The sequence below is a fragment of the Tasmannia lanceolata genome, unplaced genomic scaffold (genome assembly GCF_043159265.1).
Source record: "Tasmannia lanceolata isolate RefF3 unplaced genomic scaffold, GAP_Taslan_0.1 ptg000018l, whole genome shotgun sequence".
Classification (NCBI taxonomy): Eukaryota; Viridiplantae; Streptophyta; class Magnoliopsida; order Canellales; family Winteraceae; genus Tasmannia; species Tasmannia lanceolata.
In genome coordinates, this window is record NW_027518695.1 from 10,039,752 (window position 1) to 10,047,831 (window position 8,080).

Here is an 8,080-nt window from a genome sequence, read left to right on the forward strand (position 1 = left end):
TTTTAAGCTAGTGTGTAGAGAACTCTCTACACATGTGTAGGAACCGTTCTCTCTCTCTCTCTCTCTCTCTCTCTCTCTCTCTCTCTATATATATATATATGAGGAAAAGGATTGTGAGCTTGAGCGCACCATCCTTATGGTGCGCTTGAGCTCTCAAACCGATGTGGCCCACATTGTTAGGATGATCCAAAGCATTCATTTGAAAGGCCCTTACATAGATAGGGTGTGTACAAAAAATCAGCTCCATATGATCATCCTAATCCATCCATTTGTGGAGGTCAAATTGGACAGACCACAAATCTGCCCATTTTTTCCCTTCACTTTTGGAGGGGTTAGGATAATTCAATGGAGCTGATTTTTGGTACACACCCTATCTATGATAGGGCCTTGCAAATGAATGGTTTGGATCCTCACAGAAATTGTGGGACCCATGTGATTGGTGCATTCAAGCGCACAATTTGATTGGTGCGCTCAAGCGCACCAACACATTCCTCTCTCTCTCTCTCTCTCTCTCTCTCTCTATATATATATATATATATATATATATATATATATAGAGAGAGAGAGAGAGAGAGAGAGAGAAAGAGAGAAAACGGTTCCTACACACATATGTGTAGAGAGTTCTCTACACACTAGCTTAAAATACAGTGGGGGCCCACATTGTTTGGGTGATCCAAGCCATCCATTTTAAAGGCCCTCACATAGATAGGGTGTCTACAAAAAATCAGATCCATAGGATCATCCCAACCCTACGATTTGTGGAGGTAAAATGGATGTCTTTAAACCTTCACAAATTAGTCCATTTTTTGCCTCCACAGTTCGAATGGCTAGGATGATCCTATGGATCTGATTTTTTGTTGACACCCTATCTATGTGAGGGCCTTAAAAATGAATGGTTTGGATCACCCAAATAATGTGGTCCCCACTTTATTTTAAGCTAGTGTGTAGATAACTTATCTACGCATATGTGTAGGAACCGTTTTCTCATATATATATATATATATATATATATATATATATATATATACTCACAGGCATGGTTTTAAATTACGACTGAAATCCGAAATTTCAGTCAAAATTTCAGATTTTGGTGGGGACAGAAAATGAAATTTCCCGAAATTTGATACTTCACGAAATATTGGTTTGAAATTTCAAGAAAATGGCATTTTTTTGAAAAAAAAATAAATGTTACAAAATTTCGAGATTTCGGAAGTTCAAAATTTCGGAATTTCAGTGGGGTCCGAAATAGGTACCGAAACCGAAATTTAAAACCTTCAATGAGGTGGCGCTCACAAAACATAAGGGGCCCACATTTTTTGGGTGATCCAAACCACTCATTTGAAAGGCCTTTAGATGGATATGGTGCATACAAAAAATCAGGTCCATAGGATCATCCTAACCCTTCCATTTATGGAGGTTAAAAATGGGCAGATTTATGGAGGTTTATACCCATCCATTTCAACCTCCACAAATGGAAGGGTTAGGATGATCCTATGAAGTTGATTTTTTGGGCACACCCTATCTATGCGAGGGCCTATCAAATGAATGCTTTGGATCATCCAAACAAAGTGGGCCCCTTATGTTTTGTGAGCGCCACCTCATATAAGCTATATGAGGTGACACCTTAGGAACTCTATTCTCATATATATATATATATATATATATATATATATATATAGAGGAAAATGATTGTGAGCTTGAAGCTCATATAGCTTATATGAGCTTGAGGGCCCAAACACATGTGGGCTACATTGTTAGGATGATCTAAAGCATTCATTTGAAAGGCCACATAGATAAGGTGTGTACAAAAAATCAGCTCCATAAGATCATCCTAACCCATCCAAAAGTGGAGGGCAAAATGGACAGACACCGTTTGTCACAAATCTGCCCATTTTTGCCCTCCGCTTTTGGAGGGGTTAGGATAATCCAATGGAGCTGATTTTTGGTACACACCCTATCTATGATGGGGCCTTGCAAATGAATGGTTTGGATCACCACATAAAATGTGGGACCCATGTGTTTGGGCCCTCAAGCTCATTTAAGCTATATGAGCTTCAAGCTCACAATCATTTTCCTCACATATATATATATATTAGTAAAAAACCCCGTGCGATGCACGGGCCGACAAAGAACTATACGAACCACATCATAGGTTGATCCAAACCGTCCATGTGATGGAACACAACATCAATATGTTGTGCCCGTAAAATCATTTTCATAGGCTGATCCTAGCCCACCAATCTATAGAGGTTTCCATAATCTGTTGTTCGTCTGAAGGTGCCCGGAATTTGTAAATATTTTTACAAGTCTGCGGAATTCGTAATATCCTCAAAAAATTAATAAGGAAAAATAGTTTTTTCGTAATTGTCATATTTTGATACATCTTCTTTGTAGTTTTTTCCGTAATTGTCATATCCAGGTACCCGTTGTCCATAATTTCCCTCCCAAACTTTACCGGTATTATTGCTAGCTTCTTTCTTAACGTATTATTGCTAGCAACCTTTTAAGAAATAGTACTTCCGTGCAATTTTTCATCACATCTAATAAGACTCTCTGAATACATACATTTGCAAAGGATGGGCGAGACATAGCGTTTGGAGAAAGTAGCATATTTTGATACATCTTCTTTGTAGTTTTTTCCGTAATTGTCATATCCAGGTACCCGTTGTCCATAATTTCCCTCCCAAACTTTACCGATATTATTGCTAGCTTCTTTCTTAACGTATTATTGCTAGCAACCTTTTAAGAAATAGTACTTCCGTGCAATTTTTCATCACATCTAATAAGACTCTCTGAATACATACATTTGCAAAGGATGGGCGAGACATAGCGTTTGGAGAAGGTGGCTAGCAAACATTCATACCTTTTTTACCCTCACATAGATTGTGTATACAGATATGTGGGGAGGGCAAAAAACAGTAAAAATCATCCACATTGACGTTGTAAATGGACAAAATTCTCTCATTTTCTCTTCTACTATATATATATATATACTAGTAAAAAATATACTAGTAAAAAACCTCGTGCGATGCATTTTAAGCTAGTGTGTATTTTAAGCCCCGCTGTATTTTAAGCTAGTGTGTAGATAACTTATCAACACTAGTGTGTAGATAACTTATCAACACTAGTGTGTAGAAACCGTTCTCTTTCTCTCTCTCTCTCTCTCTCTCTCTCTATATATATATATATATATATATATATATATATATATATATATATATGAGAAAAGTGTTTCTAGTCCGACCGACTAGAGATCATTCTCTAGTCCGCCACCCAAAAACACATGGGTCCCACATATTTTGTGGTGATCTAAAGCATTCATTTGATAGGCCTCATCATAGATAGGATGTCCACAAAATTTTAGCTTCATAGGATCTTCTTAACCCTTCGATTTCTGGAGTTAAACAATGGACAGATTTGTGGCGGTTTATAACCGTCCATTTTAAGCTCCACAAATCATAGGGTTGGGATGATCCTATGAAGCTAATTTCTTGTGGACATCGTCTCTATGTCAGGGCCCATCAAATGAATGCTTTGCATCGCCCAAATATGTGGGACCCATGTGTTTTTGGGTGGCGGACTAGAGAATGATCTCTAGTCAGCCGGACTAGAAACACTTTCCTCATATATATATATATATATATATATATATATATATATATATATATATATATATATATATATATAGAAAACGGTTCCTAGCGAGTTCTCTACACACTAGCTTAAAATACAGTGGGGGCCCACATTGTTTGGGTGATCCAAGCCATCCATTTTAAAGGCCCTCGCATAGATAGGGTGTCTACAAAAAATCAGATCCATAGGATCATCCCAACCCTACGATTTGTGGAGGTAAAATCGATGTCTTTAAACTGTTAGAAAATTGATGTGCAAATCTGTAATTTAGGATTCGAGAATACCTTATAACAAATTAACCTCACAACTTGAAGACAGAGATCAATAATACTATTTTCTGCAATAATAATCTGTAAAGAAAAAGAGAAATCGTTAGATCACTTATCGAGTTGAGGCACGAAGAATCTTCGCTGTCCTTAAGGCAAACCTCGCCCCCACTATAACGAATCAACGGTGCAGATGGGTATCTCGGCGTATGCCTCCAGGATACAACAACTCTCGCTCCAAGGGTGTGCACTCACGCAGCCCAGATGCCTAAGAACTCGCTTATATTTGCCAAAAGCCTTGAGCAGAAAACCAGAGAGAAAACCAGAGAAGAGAAAGAGCAGAAGAAGAATCCGTCAAGGATATCTTTCTGTTTTCTCTAAAACCGATTTTATAGAAAGGTAATCGACACGTTAGGGTGAAACGTAGCACTCTTTTAATGCGTGAGAGACGTTTTTCAAATGGTCACTAAATCACGATTAAGCAATCTCAAACGGTAAAAAATAGTTAAAACAAAATAAATAAATTCTTGACCGTTAAAAGGAAAAAATAAATAATAGAAAAAAAAAGCCTTAGGTCGCGCGCGTGTATGGTAAGATCAAAAGCCCACCGGACCCAAGTGGGCGATCCGTGCGTGTAGGATCCCCATGACCTCTTGCTCATTCACAAGGCTAAGAGAGTGAAAGTATATATATATGGCCACTCTCATCCTCTCACACTTCCCATCTAGGACTAAAGTTTTCTCATGACTGTAGTCTTTTTGGAGGGAAGCCCAAGTAATTTGAATGAGAAGCCCAAAAGCATACATATAATGACTAAAAACACCCCATTGTAAGTTTGAATTACAAAAAGACTTTTTTCACATAAACAGTCAACATCAACTTGGGCCGAGCTCTAACTGGCAACTGCTCAACCCGGACCGGACGGGTTCAACCCAATTTCAGATCTGGCTGGGTTGGGTTGTGTTGGGTTGGGTTAGGGTTACGAAGAGCCACCATGATTTAATTTTGGGTTAGGTTACGATTCAGGCCTTGGGCAACCCAACTCGGCCCGAGCCTAACCTTGTCCCCCTAATTTTATTGTGATTTTATCTAGATTTCCGTTTTGTAAGAAAAAAAAGGATGATTTTTCGCCCCCGTAGGATGATGCGCCCCCTGTTAACATGAATTGTGGGCAGACTTAACATTTTTTTACATCAATTCACGTTAAAAAGGGGGGCGCATCATCCTAAAGGGGGTGAAAAATCATCGCCCAAAAAAAAAAAAAAACATGATATCCTATGTCATGCCACGCGTGCAAGGCAACTAAGAAGAGAGCTCAAGTCACGAGAAAACCAAAAAGGCATTGTGAAGATAGGGTTGCAACTCGGGTCAGGTTCAACCCGGAAAAAAACACGGGACAGGCTATGTTTGATCAGGTCGGGTTCAATTCGGGTTGGGGAAGCTGTGCCCCAGTCATGTCGAGTTTGGTTTGGGTTGAGGTATCGGGTTGACCCGACCCACATCTAAACCTGACATATTTTTTTAAAAATTACCATTTTTCTATTTTGTTTATGGCACGACATGTGGCCCCTCTTTTGGGTTCATCATACACGTGGATTTTATTATGTCAAGGGGTTTATTTAAAAAAATAAAATGTCAAGGAGTTGTTGGTTTTGAATGTAGGACCTATCTATCACGAGGCAATAGCTCTGATACCATGTGAAACAACCAATTGCTCCATAAGCTTAAGATGTTGGAGTTGGTGTTATTTAATCATTTATACTTCAACAAACGCCAATTGATGCATAGCTCCTTTTCACCTTGTCAGATAGGTCATCAATCAGTAGCTCTCTCTTACATTATCGATTTTAAATTCAAAAATAGGTGTAAACACTGCCCTCCACTAGGGGTGTAAACGAGCCGAGCCGAGCCGAGCCAGGCTCGGCTCGGTCAGGCTCGCGAGCCGAGCCGAGCTTGGGTTATATTATGTTCACACCCCCACATCTTCCTTGGACAGCCCTACTAGTGTAATTTGACTACTTTTTTTACATTATGGGGGGTGATCCTAGTAACAAATGGGGTTCCAAAAATGAAGTGATGTATTTTGCCCCCCCCCCCCCCCCCTCATTTCACTCCATGGACAACCCTTTTAATGTATATATTAATATATAATATATATATATTTAAATATATTAAATTCTTAACGAGCTTTAACGAGCCGAGCCTGGCCTAACTCGGGCTCGGCTCGTTAAGCTTAACGAGGATTCGAGCCGAACTCGAGCGAGCCTCCGAGCCCGAGCCAAAATTGACACCCTTACCCTCCACATTCCTTTGATTGATTGAAGGAAGTAGATGGAATGTCCTTGGGATCGAGAGAGAAAATTGTTCTAAGTACTTGCATCCATCTTTTTCAAAACTTTGAAATTCAAATTCGAGATCTTTGCTCGATCTTGTCGTTCCGTATTTTAGATTTTGGCATTATACCCGGTGTAAGTGTCATTACCCGGTTCAGAACTGTTTCTTGAGGACCTATGAATTATGCTTTGAAGGGAAGGAAAACGACAGTAATCATCATTTCACTTTTGTCAACTTTCTATGTTCTTTAGCATCTTACTGTTGTAAGTCTTCTCTTGTTGGATCTCGCCTTCGTGGCTTGCTAGACTCAGTCAGTATCTCTTCCCAGTTGCTATGGCTATGATACCACTCGTAGAGATTAATGCAACCGAAGTTTCAAAGTAAATATCAAGAACAAAACAAAATTTTAGCTGAAAAGAAGAATGCAAAGAAATCACTAAGAATTGGAGAGGAAGAAGAAATTTTCGCTTTAAAAAATTAATATATCCTAGCTTATACAAAGGTGCTAGATTTCTTCTATATTAGACCTGGCAAACGGGTGGGTCGGGCCGGGTCAACCCACTGGTGATGCGGGTGCGGGTCAGAATTTAGGTGACCCGCGCGGCCCGCGGGTGGGCCGGGTCAGCCCACGGGTCACCCACCCGCAAATTCAAACGGTTGTTTATTTTGGAAAATGTTATCACTGGATTTTGATGAGGGCAGTATGGCGGCACCGTGGGATGATCCAAACCATCCATTAGATGGCCCACAGGCTAAATAGGTGTTGCCCCAAAAATCATTTCAATAGGTTGATCCTAACTAGATTAGATGGCCCACAACCATAACCTATTCAGGCATCAAACCCTTAACAAATAGATTAGCATGACAAAATCACCATCCTTTGCATTAGAAAAAAAAGCCATCTAACTAGATTAGCATAACAAAATCACCACCCTTAAAAAAGCCAAGTGACCCGCGGGTGCCCGAGGGTTGACCCGACCCGACCCGTGTTTTTGCGGGTTGGGTCACCCGCGTGTTAGTTTTGACGGGTCACTAAAACTCAGACCCGTGCCCGCAAATTTAGGGGTGGGTCGGGTCGACCCGTGCCGCGTATGCTAGGTCTATTCTATATAAAGAAAACCAAATACTTAATCCCACTTGAATAGTAACTCCTATTCTAAGTCAAACAAAGACTCAACTCCTGTAACAGAAGTAGAAAATAACAGTACTACTTCAACTAATTAAATCAATAGTCAAAAAAGGAATATTCTGATAATTATAATCTAATATGGTTACTTTACTAATTCTAATCTCATGTTGTATGGACACTTTACTAATTCTAATCTCATGATGTTGTGCAAGTGTTGGTGATGAATTCAACATGAGATAAGCCCCACTTATTTTTAAATTCATTTGCTGGAAAAACAAAGAAGGCATTCCCTTGTTTTTTCTCTCTGGAAAAAGACGAATCCTTACAAGAAAGTCACTTTTGGCTCCATCCTAAGACTTGTTTTAGGCTCCACTGTTGCCTCATTTACCTGATCAGACCTGTTGGCAGAACGGTAAACTTTGATCGAATGATTGTAGGCCCTTAATAGTCATCTTCTTTAAAAACAATCTCAACTACATTCCCAAGATCCCTAGATGTTATTTTCATATAACACCATATGCATGTAGTCTTATTTGCATATAATATTTTATGCAAGTAATTGTTATAAATAATCGGATATCTATCTTATTGGTTTTCAAAGTCAGCTTAGGCCCCGTTCGTTTTGGATTTTGAGTCCAAAACAGATTATTGAACTAAAATAATTGAGTTTGAGTCCAAAAATCGGCTTTTGAGTCCAACAATCGGTTTTGGACTCAAA